The following is a 24,748-nucleotide window of genomic DNA, read 5'->3' as shown; positions in this document are numbered from 1 at the left end:
GTCCTGCTTGCTGTTAATCGGCGGCAGAAGACATGCACCACATGCCTTTTGGCTTTGGGGCACTTGGACGTGCACATCGGGAAAAACCATAAAATGGCAATTAAGTTTTTCACCCGTGGCTTGCAGTGGGCAGAACGGTGACGCTCTCTGCCCTCGTGGAGAAACCACCGCTGTTCAAACCCCTAAAATATAATTGTTACACCCTGTAGTATTTGAGCAACATCTAGTTTTGAATGCACCCCTCTGTTCGTGTCCCTTTTGTGCAACACGTCTGCCACACACCATCCTGCCCATCCCTCCCTGTTCCACCTCACATCCCCATGCCACATTGCCACACTGCAGCACCCTGACCCACTGCACCGCCTGGGCCTCCCCTTCCCTTGAGTGTTCCTGCTCACCGTCACTCCCTGCCCCTTCCCCTGAGTCTCCATCAATATGTCCTCACATGTACCCCAAGCCGCCACTCTACCTTTGGTCCCCACATGCACCCTTTCTGTCTCTTTGCCTGTGTATCATCTATGCAAGTCGAAGCATCAGCCATGCTGGGTCAGGAGGTACCCGCTTCTTTCAACATGAGATAAAACAGTTGTCTACTTAAGCCATTATGAGAGGTCCATTACAATTTCTTTAATTTCCCTTCTTGGAATTACCATTACTGTGGATCCCAGTAATTTTGAAGGGGGTGATATCATGAGGATTATAGGTGTTTTGGGGAGTAACATTCAGGGACTGGATTTACTGGGCTGATTCACGGATTCAGAGATTCACAGCTTTCCCACGTTTTTCCACCCGGAGACTTGCAGCAGGGGAAACCTTCAGGTGGACCACCACCCACCAGCGCCTTTCCCATTCATTTAAAATTTAGATGTGCCCGGTAACTCCATCACTACTAACGGGCCATTCATAAAGAGGGACTTCATAGATTAGCATAAGTGAAGCTCGCTCTGCTGCTTTTCATGCTGACTGGGGAGTAGTACTTCTCTGTGGGGTTGCGTCAAAGCGAGAGGGACACAACTTGCACTGCTGTTATCTACATAGTACCTGTTCCCATTGCCTTACTGAACCGAGAAAACCTTTTCACTATACAAAAAAACAGCACGATTGGCTTTGTCAGTGCTTGGCTCGACTGACGATGTTTGTACTAGTCTGAGGCATGAATCAATGCGCAAAAATGACAAGAATACAGAACTCAATAACAAAAACCATTCTGTTCCTTTGGCAGGAATTCCAGTGTTGGGCAACAAGAGAAGAGTGAGGAAAACATTGGGTTGACTGGGTCCAGCTGGACCAGTAGTAGCTTCTCCACCAAGTTCAGCCTTTCTGTCTGAATTAGAGATCATAAGATAAACATTTCGAAATGCAATGAGGGAGTTGTTGTCATGGTTTGAAGCGCCTAAGATAGCTCAGTGGGTTTATACACACATTATAATATACAGTATAGTATGTAAGTAGCAGGTTGTTTCCCTAAGTTTGGAGCACCAGCAGAAGTTGTCAACATCCCTATCCTACGGAAGACAGTTCTAGCCAGAGTTAAACAACGACTGGTGTGGCACAAGAAATATCTCCACCACTTCACTCTATTTTAAAATGGCCATCAGGCAGGTGGGACTTTTCCCACCCAAGGTGGCTTCAACTTTCATGCGGGAGTGGCCCTGCAGGGAAGAGTCTGTGGCGGCAATGACATCATGCTCACGAGGCATGGTGGAGTTGCCGCCAGCAAATGTGGGTGTTAGAAATGTATCCTCGAAATGGATCCACATTTCCAGTCTCCACATTACAAGTGTCCTTGGTGTGGTAGTAGTTCTACGAGCATTTCAGGGACGTGTGCAGAACTTCCATGGAAAAGCAACACGGTGGTCTTCAACCGCAATGGAGCCACTGAAAATGGTGACAGACCAGCCAGCCTTATATGGGTGGCAAGTCTGGTGCCATTTTGCTTGGTGACACTACCGCCTGATGGTGGTCATAAATGCACAGCCGAAAACAGCCCCATATGGTCTATAAACTAAAACACAGAGAATGGAAGATGGAATTACTGCCATTTGCATTTTTTTGCATTTTTTAAAATATATCTCGAGTGTGGCCTAAGGGCATGTGAACACTTTACATGAGAACCGAACATTTTAAATAAGAGCCAATTTCCATACACTTTTTAACTGCAACATAACAAGGTGGTGGATGTGATGCTTGAATTAATCTCAACCACCACAAATCACTTAGAGCTGCATTCCGGCTCACCTTACTGCTTTTTGCAGTAAAAGCCCCAAGAGCGACCGGTATACCAAGATGCGGGTCCCGTGCTCACTGTGCCCTAAAACATATGTATACCTCACTGATGAGATCTAAGTAGGACAAAAACTGACTGGGATTGCTTATATTTGGTGGTTCGGCCTGAACTGTTCCTTCTAGAGCTTGGCCAAGACTGACGTACATAAGGCAGGCCTCGGTCTAGAATAGCAGAGGGGACAAAAAATGATGGCATGGAATGCGGTCCAAGTGATTGCCAGAGGCTGAGATGAATTCAAGCATTCCTTCCATCACCTTGTTGTTTTTTGCAGTAGATGGCCTAAGTGCTCACTGTGCCATAGGACTCAAGCTATAACTCACTGATGCAACCGAAGTAGGTCAAAACCGGTCTGAGGGCGCTTCTGTTCCCATCTGGAGGGGACCTATCCTGATGGTTTGACCTGGACTGTTCCTGTTGGAGCGGTGCCAAGGCTAATCTTCATAAGACAGGTCTCTGTCTAGAATATCATAATGTGTGAAAACGATGGCTTGGAATACAGCCTGCGTGGGTATGCCCAGACCCAGATGTGGGTCCAATGCTCACTGCACCATCGCACTCAAGTATTCCCTTGTGTTACTTTATATTTTAATCTATCACTTTTATGTCTCTGTCCATATATGCAAATGTTTAATATTTAGACTATTTAAAATCCTCTCTTTCTGTATATTTCTGAGATTTGAGGCACACATGTTTATAATTCCGAAGCAACAGTGTAAGTGTTTTCGGCGATTAAAGGATTTTGGAGAAACAAACATTTAAGAAAATACCCTCTGACCCAGTTTACAGCCGAGGAACCCTACTTAGCTGGTGATTAAGATGCCTGAAAAGCTCCTGTTGCACATAAACATAGATGATGTGAATTTAGCATAATGTATCCTTCCGCATGTAATACGAACGAAAAATGAAGTCCATTTTATAATTTCATGCGAATTGTCTCTTCAGTGAGGCAGTTTTAAGAGATTGCTGAAGCTCTGAGGGGTTAGCTGTCTGAAAAAGAAGGTATTATTTTTGGCTCAGATTTAAGAGGTGCTTTGTGAGATGCAGGGGGGTTTAAAGATAAGTGACGTATTAGTAGGCAATGTGTGTTTTCATCTCATCCTCTTCTCTATCTCTCTTTTCTATATTCTCTCTATTTTAATCTTTCCTTCCCACTTTCCCTCAACAATACTTTAATCAATGCGGTTACCTATACAATGGAGTTATTTGTTTTTCCAATGTTAGCATGAGTTTAATAATTCGTTTTTTATATTCTACTCATTGTTCCCTATATATTGGTTTGCCAGAATACATTTATAACTTCCTTGTTTTTAATTAATATGCTAATCTTTAAAAAAAAGGCAATGAGTGGATGCGGAAGTATATGGCAGGAATGCCCGTGACAGCGGGATCTCTACCCTATATTTTCAGGACCACCAGCGACTATGTCAATTGTTTACATTACAGTTATTATATGTAAATGTATCTAACGCTGATATCTTAAAACTCCAGCCAGTATCCAGCCCTTCTGGACTTACATCGGATGCTGCCAGTGCGTCAGTATCTCCCACGTTTTTGTTACAGAGAGAATTCTGAAGCTAGCAGGGGTGTAACCCAAAACGCCTCCTCCTTGCAAAATATCACTAAGGTCCACTGGAAATGTAACATCTCACACATATCTATAGGCCCTAGGACCATACAGGTAGCTGGGCCCCCTGACCAACAGAGGGCTATGTCCCCTGTAAATGTTTTTTTTCTTCTTTTTTTAACTTTTTGTAGCTGTTAGTCATTTGATCCCATTGAATATAGATTTGCCCATATACATATGGGCCATCTTTCAGAACCACGGCAGGAGAAAGCAAAGGCAGACACAGGTTTCAACATTCTGGATTAAATCCCCTCTGGAGACTCAAAATGCCGCCTACTGGGGACATCGCTGAAGCTACCAACTATCCAGAATGCCACAAATAACTCTAGGCCAGCGCAATTGTCAGAAGTGCAAACCACAGATGAACACACAAGCAAACTACAGACTGAAGGATCAAAGGCTGGAATGTGGGACGAATAAACAAACATGAGTCCACAAACCCAGAGAGACCAGCATCTGCATGCTGGAAGAAGTAGCCACCAAGAGACCTTTTGGCCGGCACGCCCCTCCATAACAAACTGTACACCTTCCTACCTTCAGCGAGGAAAAAGAAGGTATTGTTTGTAGAAAAGAAAGAATGAAATATCTTGGTAATCCCTGCAGAACTACAGGAAAGGGCACAGAGTGCTGCCAAAAATGTCCCCAAAGGTCACGGTTCTTAAAAAGATCACATGGTGGAAAACAGCACCAGAACTGCAATATCCACAATTACAATGTCTGCAGTACTTTGTAAAAGAGGCGAGTTTACATTGGTATTACCTGCCTGACCTGTCACGCCATCATAGAATGTTCTAGCAGTACAATGCCATGTGCAACGCTTCAAGGAACAGCAGCAATACAAACCACAGAGAGTGCACCACGGAGCTCCAGTGCTGAGAGCCCTTTTAAATGGAGAAGCACTTTATGTACTTGGGGAATACGGGCTTTTACTCAATTTAACGTAATCATCATCTTTGGGATAATTGAGGCCCATCTCTGTAATTAGAGGAAAGTAGCCTCGGCAGTAAAATAGGCCAGAGCATGAAAAGGACTCTTGTTGGTGGGAACGGGTTGTCTTCCTTTAGCATAAAATGAGTCACTTTTCATCTACATCAAATGCAAGTCGATTCCCACTACACATATGTGCGTACTCACTATTAAAGCTTTGCATTACTGTGCTACCCAGCCCTACTACTCCCCTTTTACGTCTTCATTGGGGTTGTCAAACAAACAAGACATACCACCCTACTCTGAAATATATGATAACTTCACTGGGAAAGGGTAGGATTTAGACAACTGATTTATTTTGAGTCAGCAAATGCACCTTGTAGGAAGCTGGCTCTATATATACTACATCAAAGTAAGGTATAGTGTGCACAGAGTCCAGTGGATCCCCAGAGGCTTTACAGAGGCTAAAGTAGATAATATAATGTTCTCTGTTGTGGTAATGTGGTCGAGCAGTTAAGCTTATCAGAGGGCAGTGCTAAGCATTTGTTGTACACCCACAGGGTCAAGAAATGAGGCACACTCTCAATGACTAACTCCAGTATCAAAAACATACTTTATTACTTTATTTCTAGAACCAAAAGGATCTTTGTTGAAGGTAAGTACAGTTTCAAGAATGTCTCACTTTCATGTATCAACTGTACTTTGTTTAGAATTTACAGGTAAAACAGTTTACAGGTAAGTAATACTTTTCAATTTCAAAATTAGACAGTGCCATTTCTCATAGGAAGCAATGCAATCCTAGGGTAGGAAAAGTAACAACACAATTTACAGGGAAGTATTCGACTTACGATCCCAGTCTTCAGAGGCTAAGGTGTCCACAGGGCAAAGTTTGGTAAGACACCAAGGATGCACCACCAGCAACAGGGGGCCGGCTGGGTGCAGAGGTCCGGATCCGGAGGCCAATGGAATCCTATGGAGACAGGGGACACATAGAAAGAAACAGCTTGCAGGTAAGTGCCCACTAATTCAGGGCACAGATCTGGGGGGTTTAGATCAGCACTGGAGTAGCCACAGGTCAGAACCAAACACACACCCTCAGCAGCACAGGGGCTGCCGGGTGTGGGGTTCAAACACAGCATCGGGCGCCCAATGGTTTTTAACGGAGGATCCCTGGGGTTCACAAAGATGCTGCAAGCTTGGTCCAGGGAGTCGATGGAGGAAAACCAACTGCTGGACAGGTAAGTAGAGAGCCCACTGGATGTTGATGGACTGTTGGTTGAGTTCCCCAAGGCCAGGGGCCTGCGGGTGCAGTGGTACCTTAAGGCGTCAGGAAATCTTCACTGGAGTCTGTCGCAGTCAGGGGGGGTCCTCTAGATTTAGGCTGCAGGTGTTGTCGTGTTGGCCAGGGGAGTCAACCTAGGGTAGGCTCGAGGTTGGAATCACCTGGGAACCTTCTCTAGACCACTGGGCCACCTGGACATGGGCCTTGGTCATCAGGTGCAGAGTGGTCAGGACTTGCAGATCTAGGGCAGCTCTGGAGTCCTTTTTGGAGGTTTCTTTGTGGACAGGGACGCTGACCTCAGGAGATCTTCGTCCTTGGGAAGGCAAGCAGTCCTCTTGGGGTTTGTAGCGGTCACTGGTCCTGCAGGACACATCATCTTATTGTAGCAGGATTCCTGAAGTTGCAGACAGGCCGGTAACGCTCGGGCCAAGTCAGTTGTCATCTGAGTCTTCTCTGCTGGTGCGGCTCTTCAGCCCTTCTTCTTTTCAGGGTGCCAGAAACCTGAAAAACAAGGTTCAGGGGTACCCCTAAATACTAGATTTAGGGGCGTTACAGGGGTCAGAGGGCAGTAGCCCATGTCTACTGTCCCTAAGGGTGGCTACACCCTTCTTGTGTTCACTCCCTTTGGGAGGGGGGAACATTCCTAACCCTATTGGCTAACACTCTATAAATCAAGATGGAGGATTCTGCCAGGAGGGGCTCACCTCAGCTCTGGGCACCCTAGGGTTGGTCCCAGGTGAGGTGGACACTCGTCCTGGTGCTTACTAATTTTACCGTCTGACCTGCCACCAAAAGTGGGGCCTGGTCCGGGGGCGGGCATCTGCGCTAGCTGGAGTGCCTTGGGGCAATGTAACAGGAGGCAGGAGCCTTTGATGCTCACAGTCATGTGTTGCAGTTACTGCAGGGGAGGTGTGAAGTACGTCCACCTAGAGCAAGCTTTGTTCCTGACCCCAGTGAGCACAAAGGCTCACCCTCCATGGGGTCAGAAACTTGTCTGTTAATGGTAGGCTGGCACAGATTGGTCAGACCTATACTAGAGGTTTGGGTGAAATGCATGGGTTCATCTCTAAGATGCCCTCTGTGTGCATTGTTCAGTAAATCCAACACTGGCATCAGTGTGGGTTTATTGAGCTGAAAAGTTTGATACCAAACTTCCCTGTCTTCAATAAAGCCATCATGGAGCTGTGGAGTCCGTAATGACAGACTCCCAGTTCATGCACTCATTATGGCCACACTGCACTTACAATATCTAAGAATGGACTTAGACTGTAGAGGTATATTGCTCATGCAGCAATGCCCTCACCTGTGGTATAGTGCACCTTGCCTTAGGGCTGTGAGACCTGCTCGAGGGGTGACTTACCTATGCACCAGGTAGTGGTTTGAGGGCATGGCATCCAGAGAGGGATGCCATGTCAACTTTACCTTTTTTCTCCCCACAAAATTGCATGTTTTGGTGAGGGGTCCCTTAGGGTGGCATAGTATATGCTGCAGCCCTTAGGGACCCTTTCTGGAGATTGGGCCCTTGGTACCACTGGTACCTTTTACAAGTGACTTATCTGTGTGCCAGAGGTGTTCCAATTGTGGAAACAATGGTACAGTTTTAGGTGAAGAACACAGGTGCTGGGGCCTGGTTAGCAGTATCCCAGCACACACTCAATCAAGTTAGCATCCAATATCAGGCAAAAAGTGTGCATGTGGGGGTGGGGGGGTACTGCAAAAAGGGGCCAGTTTCCTACACAAGCCCACAGGCCAGGAGACCCAGCCAAAACTGGGACAGTCTTCCTAGTCTGTCAGATGAGGAAGAGTAGGGAAACAGGCTGGTTTGTTGCAAGGCCAGCTCTACCCTACATCCTCATATCCAGGTCATTCTCTCTGGGGAACTGACCTACCTCAACAGTTATAGGACACAATCTGAATTGCCTCCTGTCTGTGTTTTTTATGTCTTCACACATTCTTTTTATCCTGGGGCTGGAAGCATCCACCCCTGCTAATTCTATCTTAGCAAGGGCCACCCTAGCTTACCCAAAGAGGTTTCCCACAGCTTGAGTAACCCCACCATGACCAGCAAGGTCAGGGGACCTATCTTGCTTTTTGGTATGGGGTCAGACCACAATGCCAAGGACCGTGTAGGCATAAAGGTTAACACCCAGCAGAGGACACTGACAGCTGTCAGTGCCCAGACCCATACCTTTAGATCTTCACCAACAAGGGAAGGTGCTAAGTTACAGGCTTCTTTGTGTTCAGGGTGTCCATCTGCTGTGTTAGAGTGGGGTTGTTTTATCTTGTATTAAACACCCTCCTTCCTCTCTCTCTTATGCCAGCTGAGGAGCCACAAACGCATGCCTAACAGTTGCCTGACTGGTCCGGACTTATTGTGGGTCAAGTTGAACTTCACCAGTGCCAACTTTGGAGTTCTCCCCTATTGGGGCAGAATCTCCTTGGCTTACTGGAACCTTGGCTAAAGGCTTCTCACCTTTCCTGCACTTCTGTTTCCCATTTTTCTTCTGGGGGCTACCTGCAGACACTGCAGGGGCAGCACCTTCAGAATCCTTAGAAGAGGGCTGGCAGTGGACCAGCTCCTCTTCTGGGCTCTGACCAACCTATGGGTGGTCATTTCCAATAAGATAATCAAGGGGAAGATCTGTACTGACTATCACCCTTCTCCAGCTAAAGGACCCGGCTATCTCCAGGGGTGCTATGGCTACAGGCCTATCAGTTACCTCCCCTGGGCTAACCCTTACCTTGGCAGTCTCACCTGGGATGTACTGGTTTGAGAGCACCAGCCAGTCATGCACAATTGTGTGACTGACACAGGTATCTCTCAGGGCAATGGCTTGGATTCCATTCATCAGTAGGTGGTGGAAGTGTCTACTTCCCTCTTGAATCTCCATCTCACCTCTGGGAACACTTTCCAGTTAAAGGCTATAAGGAGCTCCTCCTCTGAGGAGTAAATACCCCTGGGGGTTTGCTAGTGTCTTTGTTTTTGGGACAAGTAGTGTCCTTGGTTTGGTGCTCTGTTTGTCTAAAGTTGTGGCACCATGCCTTAGTAGCATCCCAATTTTTACCCTGTTGCCCACCTTTGTTTTGTGAGATGTCTTGGGGCTTACCAACCTAGACAGGTTTCTGGGGGCCTACAGAGGACTCTTTTTCTTTATTTCTAGGAATGTCACCCACTTTCACCTGGGGAGATTTTGTAACCCATTTCTTTTGGTCACACCCAGTGGAACTCTTGGTCACCCTAGTCTTGACCCAGTGGTCTGCCTTCTTTCCCAATGCTTGGGGAGAACTTGGAGCTAAGTCTACCAGATATTGATGCCACTTTTCACTAGTACAATTGCTTAAGATGTGTTCTTTCATAAATAGATTATAAAGTGCATCATAATCATGCACTTCATTTCCAGTTAACCAACTATCTTTTGTTTTCACTGAGTAGTCTATGAAGTCAACCCAGGACTGGCTCAAGGTTTTGTGAGCCCATGAACCTAAATCTATACTCCCCCGTGGTGGATGCAAAGCCCTCAATCAGGGTAGCCTTTGTGAGGTCATAGAATTCAACATCTGCTTCAGTGAGTGTGAGGAGTCTATTCTTACACTTACCAGTGAACAGTTCCCAAAGGAGAGCTCCCCAGTGATACTTCTTCACTTTTCTTATTCCACAGGTGTCTCAAAGGCTGTGAACCACGTGGTGATATCATCACTATCCTCATGCTTGGGGATAATCCCTTTGGGGATTTTAGGGGAATCAGATTGCTCTCTGTCCCTAGATTTTATGTTAGTGCCACTATTAATGGGTTCTAAGCCCATTTCTGCTCTCTCTCCCTCTCTATAGCCAGGAGCTGTCTCTCCAAAGCTAGTCTTTTGTCCATCCTTGCTAAAAGGAGGTCCTCTTCACTGAGGCTGCCCTCAGTGTTCCCAGAGGGCCAGACTCCCCTGTGGGAGATCCAGATCCTGTGAGTACCATCCTTGGAACCAGGGGCACTGGGACCTTTTCTTCCCTAGTTAGGTGAGGAGGGCGGAGGTCATTATCCTCTTCCCTATCTTCTTCCTCATCAGAGGGGAGGTCATCTTACTCAGCAGGGTGTTCCTTTGCATATTCTGCCAAGAGCTCCTGGAGCTGGATCTTGGTAGGGTTAGAACCAGTTTTAATATTTTTGAGACTGCAGCAACTGAGACCTTAACTCTCTAATCTTGAGATGGAGGTAAGGGGTCAGGTCAAGATCTACAGCCATGTCTGTTGAGCTGCTGATTATGTTACTAAGGTTGGAGATTTGTCTTAGGAACTAAAACTACTTCTAGCGACTTACCCCTAACTTTGATAGCTTTTTTAACTTTTTAAGAAATGCTAAAAGGGACTTAACCATGGCCCTAGCAGGACTCTTAAAAATGTGGAAAAATTGTCAATTCAAAAATCAATTTAATTTTTTAACGTAGTCATGTGATCAAATATTGGCTGAGTAGTCCAGCAAATGCAAAGTCGTAGACCCCACCGCTGATCTACCACTGTTGGAAGCTTGCTCTGAATATACAATAAAGTATACTGTGCAAAGTGTCCAGTGGATAGCCAGAGGCTTTGCAAAGGCTAAAGTAGATAATATTAATACTCTCTTTTGGTGGTAGTATGGTCGACCAGTTAGGCTTATCAGAGGGCCGAGCCAAGCATTTGTTGTACACACACAGTCAAGAAAAGAGGCACACTCTCAATGATTAACTCCATGCCAATGTTTTATTTATCAAAAATATACTTTGTTACTTTATTTCAAGAACCAAAAGGATCTTTGTTGCAGGTAGGTACAGTTTCAAGAATGTATCACTTTCATGTAACAAATGCACTTTGCTTAGAATTCACAGGGTCAAAGTTGGTGTTGGATACCCAGTTGAATCCTACGGAGACGGGGGCAGTGAGAAAGAAACAGCTTACAGGTAAGTACCTGCAGCTTCAGGGCACCGACCTGGGGGGTTTAGATCAGCACTGGGGGGACACTGGTCAGCACTAAACACACACCCTTAGCAGCACAGGGGCAGCTGGGTGCGAAGTGAAAACACAGCATTGGGCACCCAATGCTTATCAGTGGGGAAACCCCAGGGGTCACAAAGATGCTGTAGACTTGGTCCAGGTAGTCAAGTGAAGAAAACCAACTGCTGGACAGGTAAGTAGAGAACCCACTGGACATTGCTGGACCATCAGTTGAGTTCCCCAAGGCCAGGGGCTGCAGGAGTAGGGGTACCTTTAGGGGTCGAGTAATCTTCACCAGTGCCGGTCTCGGTCAGGGGTTCCTCTGGATTTAGGCTACTGGCATGATCATGTTGGCCAGTAGGGGTCAACCCAGGGTGGACTCGAGGTTGGAATCTCCTGGGGATCTTCTTTGAACAAGTGGGCCACCGGACACTGGCTGTGGGCATTGGGTGTAGAGTGGGCAGGACTCACAGATCCAGGGTGGCTCTTGAGTCCTTCTTGGAGGTTTCTTTGTGGAAAGGGCCACTGTCCTCAGGAGATCTTAGTCCTGGAGGAGGCAGGCAGTCCTCTGGGGGTTTGTAGAGGTGGCTGGTCCTGCAGGATGAGTCGTCTTTTTGTAGCAGGATTCTTGAAGCTGCAGACTCACCGGTAGGGCTGGGACAAAGTCAGCTGTTGTTTGGAGTCTTCTCTGCTGGGGTGGCTCTTAAGCCCTTCTTCTTTTCAGGAATCTGAAGAGCAAGGTTCAGGAGTGCCCCTAAATACTTGATTTAGGGGCGTTACAGGGGTCAGAGGGTAGTAGCCAATGGATACTGTCCCTGAGGGAGGCTACACCCTTCCTGTGCCTCCTCCCTTTGGGGAGAGGACACATTCCTAACTGTATTGGCTAGCACCCTCCAAAGCAAGATGGAGGCTTCTGCCAGGAGGTGTTCACCTCAACTCTAGACACCCTAGAGGCGGACCCAGCTGGGTTGGACACTCCTCTTGGTGTTTACTAATGTTTCCGCTAGACCTGCTGCCAAACGTGGGGCCTGGTCAGGGGGTGTGGGCATCTCCACTAGCTAGAGTGCCCTGGGGCAGTATCAGAGGAGGCAGGACCCTTTGAGGCTCACCAACAAGTGTTGCAGCTCTTGCAAGGGGGAGGTGTGAAGCGCCACCACCCAGAGCAGGCTTTGTTCCTCACCCCAGGGGGTCAGAAACTTGTCTGTTAGTGGTAGGCTGGCACAGATCGGTTAGCTCTACACTAGAGGATTGGGTGAAATCCAGGGGGCATCTCTAAGATGCCCTCTGTGTACATTTTTCAATAAACCAAACATCTGCAATGGCAGTGTGCATGTGTTTGGTGAGGGGTCCCTTAGGGTGGCATAATATATGCTGCGGCCCTTAGGGACCCCTTGTGCCCACAGGGCCCTTGGTACCACTGGTACCTCTTACAAGGGACTTATCTGTGTTTCAGAGGTGTGCCAATTGTGGGAACAATGGTACAGTTTTAGGGAAAGAACACAGGTGCTGGAGCCTGGTTAGCTGTATCCCAGCACACATTCAGTCAAGGTAGCATCAAATATCAGGCAAAAAGTGGGGGGGTACTGCAACAAGTGGCCAGTTTCCTACACACCTGATAACAGGTAAGACTCCCAAGCTCTTGGAATCCATGACAATTTTATATAGTAAGGATAAGATATAAATAACTGATTTCGTTTGAGTCTTAACAAATGCACCGGATAGTAGTTGAGAATTCCAAGCTCTCAAATGCCTTTACATTTTCATATAGTAAGGTTTAGATATAAAGAACGGAATCTTTTGGGCCTTAACAAATGCACCTGATAATAGATCAGAGTTCCAAGCTCTTTGGCTGTAGAGAGTGTATTTGTTTCCTACCACTCTAGGGGGTCTACCCAAGCCTTTGCCTGAACCATGTGTTTATATTTGGACTGATATATAAGACTGCTGTACTGCTCCAGAGGTTTATTTACTGATGGGCTTGTGAATCTCTGCCTATGTTCTTGCAGTGTTCCAGAGCTCGTGTAGTCCACTCTCTGTGCCCATATCTGGATGGCTTGTAGTAACACAGGAGCAGAGATAAGTGATCCCAGAAGAGGTAAAGAAAACATCCCTGCCAGCACCTTCTTTTATTCTCATTGTCGGATGCTCTGGAAGAAGATTCTGAATCTGTATATGTCTTGAAGTCCAAGAGGGACGATGATTGTGTTGAGGTGAGAACTAATTTCTTCTAGTTGATGAGGAATCCTACATATTCTCGGAGATGTGTTTTGAAGCTAAACTTCTTCACATTATTTCCTTGAGACACATTCACAAAAAGTGTCTAAATAAGGCATCAGACTAATGCTCTATTCCTGGTCCTCGCAATGAATGGTTTCTGCACTTTGGTGAAGCACCATGTGACAGACTGGATGGAAGGTATGAGAGCTATAAAATCAGGGTTTCAAATCAAACACGATAATTGTCTGGTGAAAGCAGAGCAAACAGTAAACATGCTTAAATCCATATTTATTTGCAAGTGTACCCTTCACACGTTTTCTCTGAGAAGGTAAGTCTCCAGTACTCTGCGCAAGAAATACATTAAAATATAGTCTGTGTAAGTACAAAAGTCTGCAGCTTTTCATATCAGATATCCTATTCAGCTGCATTTCACTTTTTCCTCAGAATAGCACCTGTTGTTATGGTGCCTAACTAGGTGCTAAAACCATGAGTCATCCAAGACCATGTCCAGTGCTATCCATCAGCACCTTGTTGCGGGGAGGATCCCACAGCGAGCCTCACTTATGTTTATTATGATCCTCTACGCTCTCTTTCCTGCATGTTTTTTGGGCTATGGCTGTTTACCAGTTTTTTTGGGGGGGCTGTTTCACAGGGTGGAGACCAATTGGCCTGTCAATGTAAAGTCCAGAGACCCTCAACACTAGAAACTACTTACATCGCTCACTTGAAGCTGGTGAGAACACGTAAGGGCACGTGTGTATACGTGTGTGTCTGCACGCGCACATGGCTGTGTCGATCCAAGTCGTGGGATGGCTGTTCATGTTTGGCTGGGATACACAAATGTCCTATGCTGCACGTAGCCATTGTAACTCATGTCTTCACTGCCCATCAGCATCACCTTAACTCTCCACAATGTTCCACAGCCCGTTTAAAACACATATGTTTCCCCAGCATTGGAGAGTCCACAAAGCTGGACTCGACTAATTATCGCCTAACCCTGAGCAGTGCATCTGAATTTCATTGGCACTGGGCTTCTAAGGACAACTGGCACAGTTAACATAAAAACCTAAGACTAAGCCCGGCACTCTGCCAGGCATCACTGCTCTACATGCTTGCTGTCTGGTAACCAGCTTCCCAGACAGGGGACAAGAGGAGCTCAAAAGTAGAAATACTGCTGAGCCAAAGTGATATCAGTCTAAAGTATAGGTGAGCTACACATAGGATCGGTGAATCTGATGGGTAAATTTGCTCCCCTTTACCACTGTTTGCATTGTGATCTCATGTGGACCCCCCCCTGCAGCACTCCCAGTATGCACTAGCCTGTGCCCAACATGAGATGACCACAAGCTCATCACCAGCCTCTGCCCTGCTGCAAACTGGGTGCTAGTAGAAGTGTCCCCTGCACCACACTTGGGGGTGCCCTCATCTTGCATGCTTGTGTGGTGGTCAAGCACCCACCAGCTCCCATGCCCACTCTCTCCAGAGATCGCGGACCATGCACATCCTTTAGGTGCGCCGTTGCTCCTCAGAGCACTGGCCTGCAAACTATCTTTGATGCAGGAGGAATTGTTTCCTCCATTTTCCCAAACTAGAGAAATTCTCCAGAGTCTGACATCTTCTGCTCCCGTACTTTTGTCATAAATGGAACAAAAGCTTCCACTTTCCACTAATGTGATTATTATGCATTGCATTTACCACAATTTACTACAGTGCATTTAAGCGATTGTATGCTGATATGCTAGACAGTGTGCTCCCTCCCCAGTTTTGTGATTGGCTCCTTTGAATTACTGGTCTTACATGCTCATGGCTAATGCTCCTGCGCTCTGAGAGTGGTACAGAAAGCTGAGAAGGCTGTCAGCAGCACTATCAACGCTCCCAAATTTACGTTGTTACTGTCTACTGGAGATGGACAATATACCCTAAAATAGTGTCTAGAGATACCCAGCACTGGCCGAGCCAACAATGGTGAATACTAAAGACTTTCGACTAAAGTGAGTGCTATTATAGCCTGCATGTACTAGAGTGCATCTGGGCTAATTGTGTTCTGGTATGCTGGGCAGTGCGCTTCCTCCCTCCTTTTGTGATTGAAGTTTGTTTTGCAGAGGACCTTTTTTTATTTTTTAGCTGCCACGGCTGGTCATTTGGTTATCCCCCCTTTGTGCACCAGAAACATCATTTTTTGATCAGTCTATTAAGCTACTTCAGTTCTAGTAATCCTGATATCCTGAGGACAACACAAAAACAACCATGACCAACAGAGAAGAACATTGATTTTATGGCTATGAAAAATAAATGTGTTTTGGCTTACGTCTTTAAACAACCCCATAAGAAGAGGGTTTGCATTGAGTTCCCAAGGTGGACTATTTATCTGTCAAAGTATCCCAAAGGCACCTTCTCAGACTTCAGTGGTAAAATATTTCTGTATACTGGACAGCTCCAGAGCTCTCTGTCGTGCTGACATCCCATTGGATAGCATTAGACGTCATACCATTGATGAGCCAGCCCATGAACCTCAGAAAAGGGATCCTGCCCAAAGTTTTAGTTGACTATATCTTGAGCGGTTATTGTTTGGAACATCAGGCTACATCCATTGTTTCTAGTGTTTACTTAAATTGTTTAATTACGTGTTTCTCAAAGAGATATCCCTTTCCCGATAATAACTCTCACTAGTCATTCATCTTTATTTTGATTGCAATACTTACGTCACACAATAGTTAACTCAACCTTCATACACCTCCACAGACTCAGGCCCAGATTTACTAGGATTTCGCACAGAGCAACACAGCAAGAAAACTGGAGAGACTAGGAATGTTCCATATCTACTAAGATTTGGCACATTCCAACTCTCTCTCTCTACACTGGCGCACTTGTGGCTGCCAAGCACCAACGCAGGTACCCTTGTGCCATGGTGCATGGGTTCCTACATTACAAGCAGGATTGTTTTTGTGCAGTAAAACAGTAAAATCAATTCCCAGAGACATTTTCCTCTTTCTAGGTATGTCTCACCTGGGAAGGCATTGCTTTCTGAGGCATTCCCAGGTTTACTAGTCTTACTAAATCTGGGAATGTGCCAAAAATCATGGGTGGATGCATGGGAACACACATGCCCCACCCATGAAACGCCTTTCCACACAGAGTAACCCAAGGCAGTTGCACTACTTTGCATTACTCTGGATTTACTAAGCCACACGGAGCTGCATAGGGTGGCTTAGTAAATCTCACAAAAAGGCTTGTGTTGCAAGAGCAATGCAAACCCTTTGCAAATCTTATCCCCAATCTCTGATCGCTGTACCAAGCTACCTAAGTAAGTCAAGAAGGCTTTGGAGGTGTTGCTCACCACCACAGTCCCAAGATCACCCATCCTGGTAAGCAACAAATATAAGTGGTTTCATTGTTAAAAACATCCCAGTGATCCTCTATCAGAGAAGCGACATATTTCCTTAATGCTGACTGCACACTAGCAACACCAAAGCAACACACTCTGGTACCTAGGACTACAGGTACTCACCTGGCTCTTTCAAAAAGCAGGTTAGACCTCCGGAGCCTGCAGTGGTGTGTGAGTTACTGCTTGCAATGTTAATAATTGTTCCCAATGAATCAATAACAGATGACCTGTTTACCACCAATAACACTTCAGTGCTGGATACTGCCTCACAGTACTTACAGAAACAAAGTGCTGTCTTAAACCACTTACCATCTGTCTGTGACTTGTACAAGTGCATTCCTCTGTCTCTAGGACAACATGGAAGAACCAATACTACCATGGAGCGTTTCATCGGAGTATTGTATGGTTTGCGCCCCTCTCCCCCCTCCAGAGCTTACGGCACTCCTGTCGTAGCTGAATATGAAGGATGTCACTTGAACTGGGGTGGTATTAACTCGTTTGTTTGTAGCTCTGTCAGGCTCACTGCCTTCAGGTGGACTCATCAGATTGACCACAGTTCATTGGTGGATTATACTCGATAAGTTGGGAGGTTGTAATGTAAGTTAACCATTCGTTTGTAGGCCTGGGGACCCAGAAGGTGCCCCAATAGATAAACCAGTAGTTTGTGGGCAGTATCAGGAGCGTAATAGAGCCCCCGTAGCCCATGTGGGGGCCCACAGGCTTAGCAATACTGGAGGGGGCCACCTCTGCCCTGACTAATGTGAATGTCGGGGGGGCTTTAGCATATCTTGCAGTGGGACCCCTCACGTTTTGTTACACCACTGTACAATATATAATGGTTAAGCAACATTAGTCTATTTAATCGTATATAAATAACATAGTAAAGTGGTGCAGTTGCATCTCTCTAGTTAAAGTTGCTACCTCATTACATAGCAATCATTTTATCACAACATTAATAATTCTCACCAACCTTCAGTCCCCTCTTGGTCGAATTTGAGTCAAACTTGGGGAAAAAAGGCTTCCAAATTCAGCATTCCAGCTGCCAAATTTAGTGCATATTGATAAAAAGGGTCAAAAGTGTATAAATAAGTGACTTTTTGCAAATAACATTGAAACCACCATATATTCAAAGAAACCAAAAGACGCTGAACAAAACTTTACCCAATTGGCCAGGCACATGGTGCTTGGTTCCATTTGATGCCTTTCCTTACTATGGTGTATTCATTCAGCTGTTTTCAATTCGTTAAGCAACAAGCATTGACAACGCCAATAGTTCTTGCCTATGTGAGAACTATTGGCTTTGTCAATGTTTTGTTAGACATGTCGCACAGCAGCCCGAGCTTCTGGGCAACATGCAGAAAAAAACAGTGCGATGAAGTGGCCAGTGTGTACCGCAACATAGTGCATTTTCAGCACAATGGATTGCTGTGCAATATATTAGAAGTAGCGGGTGGGATGCAACATGAGGCAGGTGTGAGAGAGGAGGGCGGGAGCAGCAACAACGGGAGAGGTGAAAAGTAATGTGAGGGAGGTGTGAGGGAGCACTAGACGGGGACAGCAGAACTGAGAAAGGTTGAGTGGGAGGGGAAAGAAGAAATAGTATCTCAATCACCATGTGAGCAGCGGACGGGTACTAATTAAGTTGAATCAATCTGTCCTTGGTCCATGCTCCGCAGGAAGGAACAGAAATGATGCTTGGCCTGCACAGGGCAATTAGGCAGTAGAAAATAATAATGACACTGAAGCTAACAAATAGTAACCAATGGGCCCTTTCCTATAAATAATACAGCTCTCAAGCTAAAAACCAAGGCCATTATTAAGGATTGCCTTTTAATTCCGAAGAGACTGGAAAGAGCAAATGTCCTTGGTAATTCCTAATTTCTAAAGGGAACATCAGGGTCCCATTTGTGATTGCCTATTGGTCATTTTTCGGGCCACTGGTAATGAGGGCCCAGGAGTCCATTGCACACACTCTACTGCTGTATAGCTCTGGATAATTGTTTGAACAGTACAGAATTTTAGCAAAGAGTACAAGTGCGCACCACCTGCACACTTCACACTTATAGTATAGAAACAATAAAAGTAACATAGATGGAGAGCTGACGATGTAATATGCATAAGGTCCACACATATATTTAGTTTTTTTCTGTCATATAGGCTGGGAGAGGTAAAATAATATCCAAAGGGCATTCGTACTCACCCACACTGGCCTGGCCAGGACCAGGTACTGTTACAAAGACACAGCCCGTGCCTTTCCCAATGGCAGGAGGATATTATTTTTACACAACAGTGTCATGTGGTTGCCTGGTCTTGCCTAAGGGCTGAAATGGTTGGTATTCCAGGGAGGTATCTGCCACCTTGCTTAAGTGTGGATGGATTCTCGTTGCCTGTTTTTTCTGGGTTGCAAAAGTGAAGGGTTGGTACTTAGTGACCCTTGAGTTCACCAAGGCTGGGATTATTTCTTGCCAATACCAATTTACCCAAGGGAAGATCGGGAATTTGTTGCCACTTCCCTCCCTTGCCCAAGTGTGTCGGAACTCTCTATGCAAGGACAGATATGTATTTTGAGGTTTGCCCCACCCTAGCCCTAGATCGGGGTGCTGCATAATGCCTTGTCCACTTTGTCCCCATGGCTGATTGGTAAGTATTCCCCCTTGCCTGGAGAAAGGGACAAGTGGAGTATGTCATCATGATAAAACAAGCACTGGCAATGCCAATAGGTCTGGATTTAAATATGCCAACACATGTAATGTTTGCAGCAGGAGCAGATTGAGAGGGTCATAGCTGTAAAGTAGTCTGCACCTCATGCAGTTCACTGTAAGCAGTGGCGAGGAGGCAGAAGGATGCACACAGTCAGTAGCCTTAGGGGAGAGATGAATACTTGACTCTGCTATTGTAAGGCATGACTGGCAGTCTTCAGGCAATGGATAAAAGACAATTACTGAATAAAGCCAATGGTCGAAAAAGTGTGGACCCAAAGCTCCCTCTATCTGAATATTTAAAAGCAGATCAGTTTGACAGCTGTGCTGCAAAATCAAGACCTAAAAACGACCATAGTCTCCTTCTCTCTTGCAAAAATGAGTATGAAGGAAGCCTAGGGCAGATGTCAGCTGTCACAGGTGCCAGTCTTTTTTTGCTGTAGGAAAGTATACTTTGCCCTAGGCTTAGCCAAGGGGAAGAAAGCATAACTACCCTCACTTTTGGGCAAGATGGGGGGGTGTTATTGTAGTCCACACCCTGTGGCAAGGAGAGGGAGGCAATAAGAATAGTTGTGCCTTTGGGGACGGGTGGTGGAAATAGTCCTCATCTGGCTGACAAAGAACCCCCGGCCTTATGGCAAGGCGTGGATGGAAAGAAACAACTCCTCATTGGACAAGCTAGGGCACACCAGGCGTGAGGGGGAGGGCAGAAAGTATTACTCTCAACTTCTCCAAGAGTGGATTGGAAAAGTAGAAGGACTCTATCTACTGGAAGGTTTGAGGCAGGGGCAAGAGAGAGTTTTCAGCCCTTGGGCCAACCTGGGGGGTAAACAAAGATCCCCATTCTTGGGCAAGGCAGGGTGACGGAAAATACCTACCTGCACGTGGGCAAGGGTATGGACACACAAAATAGACCTTGCACTTGATCAAACTTGGGGGCCAAACAAAGACCTACCTGCCCTATATGTCTGGGTAAACAGATATATTCCCAATTCTTGGGCGAGGTGAAAGGCAAATAAAGACCCCTTAAACTTGAGCAATGGGGGGAAGGGCACTAAAGAGACTGACTCTTGGGAAAGGTGGGGTACCTAACACATACCAACAATGCACCCATTGATCTAAGCAGGCGGAAGGACACAGTGTTTCCCCCGACATTGGGCTGCAAAGGGGGTGAACAAAGACAACCGCTTTCACTTGGTCAGTGGTCAGAAAATGCTCCCTTCACCCTTGGATAATGCGCATGGTACAGCGTTGAATGTTCGCTTGCTTTGGGCACGATGGTGGTATAAATACACCTCTCGGGACGTGGGAAAGGTATGAGGAACCGCACATACACACCCTAGCAACAGGGCAAGGCAGGGGCTGTAAATAAATCCCTCGCACCCCGGGGCAGATGGGGGAAGGGTTTCACATACCCTTCCCTTGATCAACACAGAGGGGCGGGCGTGGCATGCCACCCACAAACGCAGGTAGGGCTGAGGGGACCAAGTGACATTTTGTTTTTTTAACCGCTCCGAGTGATTGCGAACATCAGGCGCGATGAAAGAGATCAGGTCAGGGGACACCAGTCTGCAGTGGGTCTGTCAACATGGCACAGGGCGGCAGGTTTTTTCTGACCCAGATCTCTTTAACTTGAATTTTTTCAATGATGAATGAAGTTATGAGACAGAAGACAGCTGATCCGGCGCGAAGAGGGCGCGGAAGCGATAGCAGACTGTGAATAAGGCACAGCCCTGAGTCCGTGACGGGGCAGGGCTGGGCCGGGAGGGAAGGTTTCTCCTCACCCCGGGTATATCTGACCCAGCAGGTTCCAATTACAGGCGCTGCAGCCATCTCCACATGACCACCCCATGGACTTTCTGGAACAGCCATTAAAATGCCTTCAGCTCTGCAGTTTATGACCTCCTGTATGCCAATATACCTTCTTACATTTTTCGAAAATTGTTCTAGTCAGAGGGGTGCACACAGGGGGCTGTGGTGATCTCATTATGTGTTTCTTACATGAGAGTATTTCTTGCTGGTTTATTGGGAAGGGGTTCCTTCTTCCCATTGTCAATGTCAGCATGGTGTAGATGCTCATGCGGGGTACGGACATACTGTGACCCCTCAAGTCGCTGGTGAGATTCGCTGCGTCTGCATGGTGTTGTATTTTTAACTATTATTTCTAATGCACAAGTGCCAGAGGTCCAGCTACCAGCGCAGCATACAATAATCAAGGACAGACACAGAAAACAAGCAGAGATTATGATAAATGAACAGTAAAATAAGCTTGGTGATATAAAATAGACATTTATGGCAGACAGTAATAAGAGCAAGGGTCAAGATAAAGGGAAGTGAACAGTCTTGACGTGCGGTGGGTGAAAAGGGGTTGAAATACAGCAGGATGAAGTAGGAGAGAGGGAAAAGAAAATAGAGGTTTATGGAAGAATTACATCATAGTGCATCAAGTTGTTTTTCTTTACCAATTAAGGATGAATTGGTTTACGTTACACTTAAAACTGGAGCGGTAATTGATTTAACTAAAGTCTGGGGACTGTACATATTGTAACTTCTGCCACATTTAATGCTCTGCCCCCAATTTTGGAAAAGCCTTTCAGAGCTATTTAGTTTGCGCTCAGTGTTGGAGGTAGCAATGTGGATAGCTGGTGGGTTTGGAAGAGGCCTGATTAATATTTAGCTATTTTTGTATAGGTTGCTTTATAATATAAAAATACAAAAGTGATGGGTGGAATGCTTGAAATAATCTGAACCAGTGGTAAATACTTGGGGCTGCACCAAAGTCCATCATTTATTTGCTTAACGTGCCACCTCGAAATAGACCCAGCCATATTCAAATCAGCCCTGGCCCTGCTTCAGCAGGAACATTCCGGCTGAACTGCCGAGACAGATTCTCTCCAAAAAGGAGCACATACAACTCAAGACGGGCTCTTGTCTTTGGGCATCTTCAGTGGGGTGCTGCTTGGTTCCAGTGGCTGAGATTAACATAAACATTCCATCCATTTATTTTTTGTAATCCTATGTGTGATGTGTTAACTGTAAGGTAATGGCCCAGACATGTATCCAACGCTCAGTGTCTCACTGGAACCAAGCTAACTGAAGAGGCCCAATTAGGCCTAAACCAGTCTTGGGTTACTAATATTCCGGTTCAGAGTGGGGCCTGGCTTGGCTATTCAGCTTGGAGTGTTGCTATTGGAGCAGAAACAAGACTGTTTTGCATATGGCTGAGTCGAATCTGAGGACTCCTTGTGGGCAAAAGGATGACAGACTGGGATATGGCTCAGGTAATTACCAATGACAATCATTCCAGTCATCACTATTTTGTATTTGTATTTGCAAACTGTCTGACGTATCAACTTCACACACCTCACGACAAATATGTGTTGGTGGACATGAACCATCAACTGCAATGTCTTTCCTCCCAAAACATAATAACAATAATAAATGATTATACACAGTTCTCTTTCTGGTTCGTTGCATCTTTCTGCACACATACACCATGCTATTTCAGACATACTGCATGCACACACACAAATGTTTTGAGTGTGCCATTACAGATTTTACCCTTTTGTAGGACTATGCAGCAGATGCCACCGTTCTTGGACCCTCATCGGGGCCAACCTTACTGTGGTGCAGCACCAAGAAACAAAAGGAAAAGTGGCAGGGGAGTAACTCACAGTGTTACAACGCCTTCATCTCATGTGGTCCCTTTCTTACAGGAGCCGCCAATCAGCAGTCCTGCTTCGGGTCCACAGGCACTGGCAAAATCCACTGCCTTAAAGCTCATTCTGTGGCTGGACGCAAGACAGAACTGCACTGTCGCTGAAACTGACAGTCCAGAAGTCAGGCAGCAGGGCACAATTAAACTGCTACGGAAGCTGATGGATTTTAGAGGGTAGGTGATGTGAGTCTCCTGGGTAGGGTGACCAAACGTCCTGGATTTCCTCGGACGGTCCCGTTTTTTGAGAAGTGTCCCAGTGTCCCGACAATTTCGTCAAAAATAAAGAAATGTCCTGGTTTTTGGAAACTAGCTAGATTTTTATAGAAATGTCCCGGTTTTCCAGTAGTGTTTGAGTTCACTGCTTGAGATGTTGCGGCGTGACGTCACTTAAGGGAAATCCAGAGAGAAAAGAGACATTTTCTCTGTGGATTTCCCTTCTCTTTATAAAAAGCAGCAACAGTGGTGGTGTGCCAGCCATCGGGACAAAAGCTCCTTCGAACCATCTGTGACCAGCATGACCCTGCCCTGCTCACAGGAGTCAGCAGCAAGATCCAGCCACCCACCTTCGTGACCCTGCTCTGCCCTTTTACGCAGCTCAGAATCAAGCAGCTGCTAAAGGCAAAAGGGGCCTGGAGTGAAACCATCCATACTGGTAGGCGGTATAGTTTAAGTGCTTGGTATGGAAAAGCACAAACTCAGAATTTTAAATGTCACACTACATTTGGGGGTTCTCTTTAATAAAAATAATTGATTTTTACCAAAATGAGCCCTTTTTGCAACAATAGGATAAGGAAAAACTGGGAAAAAATCATAGCGCTCTAATCTATACTTTGCAGTTTGCATGCAGCTCTTTTTAGACAGGTAGCAGCTCACTGTTCTAGATTAGCACTCTAACTTAACAAAAGGATCTTTCTGACAAAAGTAGTAAGCCACTGACCTATTTGCATTATATGCATCTAACTTGCATGGCACATGTTCTTTGCAGCAGCCATATTAACCCTCTGCGCTACCTTAAAATGTCCACTAGAGAATCCTATCTCTCACCAGGCAGAAAATTAATCACCAGAGTTATCTTGACATATTTATTGTTGCCTAAAAGCTGCTGGAAGCAAGAGTTAAAACTATAATATACCTGCAAATCCGTTGCCCTACCTGAAGTCAGCACTCGGTGTGACAGCACCAGTCGTACCGCCCTAGAGCCGGCCCTGGGTGTGAGTGACTGCTAACCAGGAGGTAAGGTTGACAGAGGGACTGGATTTGTGTGTGACTGAGGGGAGAAGGTAAATATTACTGCTGTAGAGGTGACAGAATGAATTTAAGGAGTGCCACTGGAGCGGAAACGAAACTGATAGAAACTCCTTAGATGGACTCTTGAGGTGTTGAAGGGCTTGCTTGGTAGTGGAGGGCTGGTCCCTCATCCAAAACATTCTTAAGGAACTTGTTACATCCTGAAGGTTTTGCACCTTCATCATACTTTGGCACTGAGAACAGAAAATATACCATGCAGCTTGGGCTAGTTTTTCCCATCTGGTTTTCAATCATTCTCTATAAACTCGCTTTCCAAGTCTTGAAATGCTTAACCCAAAGCCCCATCTCTTCACCATCAGATACTACATCTCCCATTGACTCACAAGTTTAAATATGTACAAGGCAAG

At 46.0% G+C, this 24,748-nt stretch overlaps 1 protein-coding gene across 1 annotated transcript in view; it reads right to left on the bottom strand.

Annotated features, from left to right (window-relative positions):
• LOC138284726 (angiopoietin-2-like) overlaps window positions 1-24,748 on the bottom strand; it is a 161,871-nt gene that overhangs the window by 52,630 nt on the left and 84,493 nt on the right. The window lies entirely within an intron of this gene.

The sequence above is a fragment of the Pleurodeles waltl genome, chromosome 3_1, assembly GCF_031143425.1.
Source record: "Pleurodeles waltl isolate 20211129_DDA chromosome 3_1, aPleWal1.hap1.20221129, whole genome shotgun sequence".
Lineage (NCBI taxonomy): Eukaryota > Metazoa > Chordata > Amphibia > Caudata > Salamandridae > Pleurodeles > Pleurodeles waltl.
The sequence above is the reverse complement of the archived record's forward strand: the minus strand, read 5'-3'. Positions and strand labels throughout refer to the sequence as shown.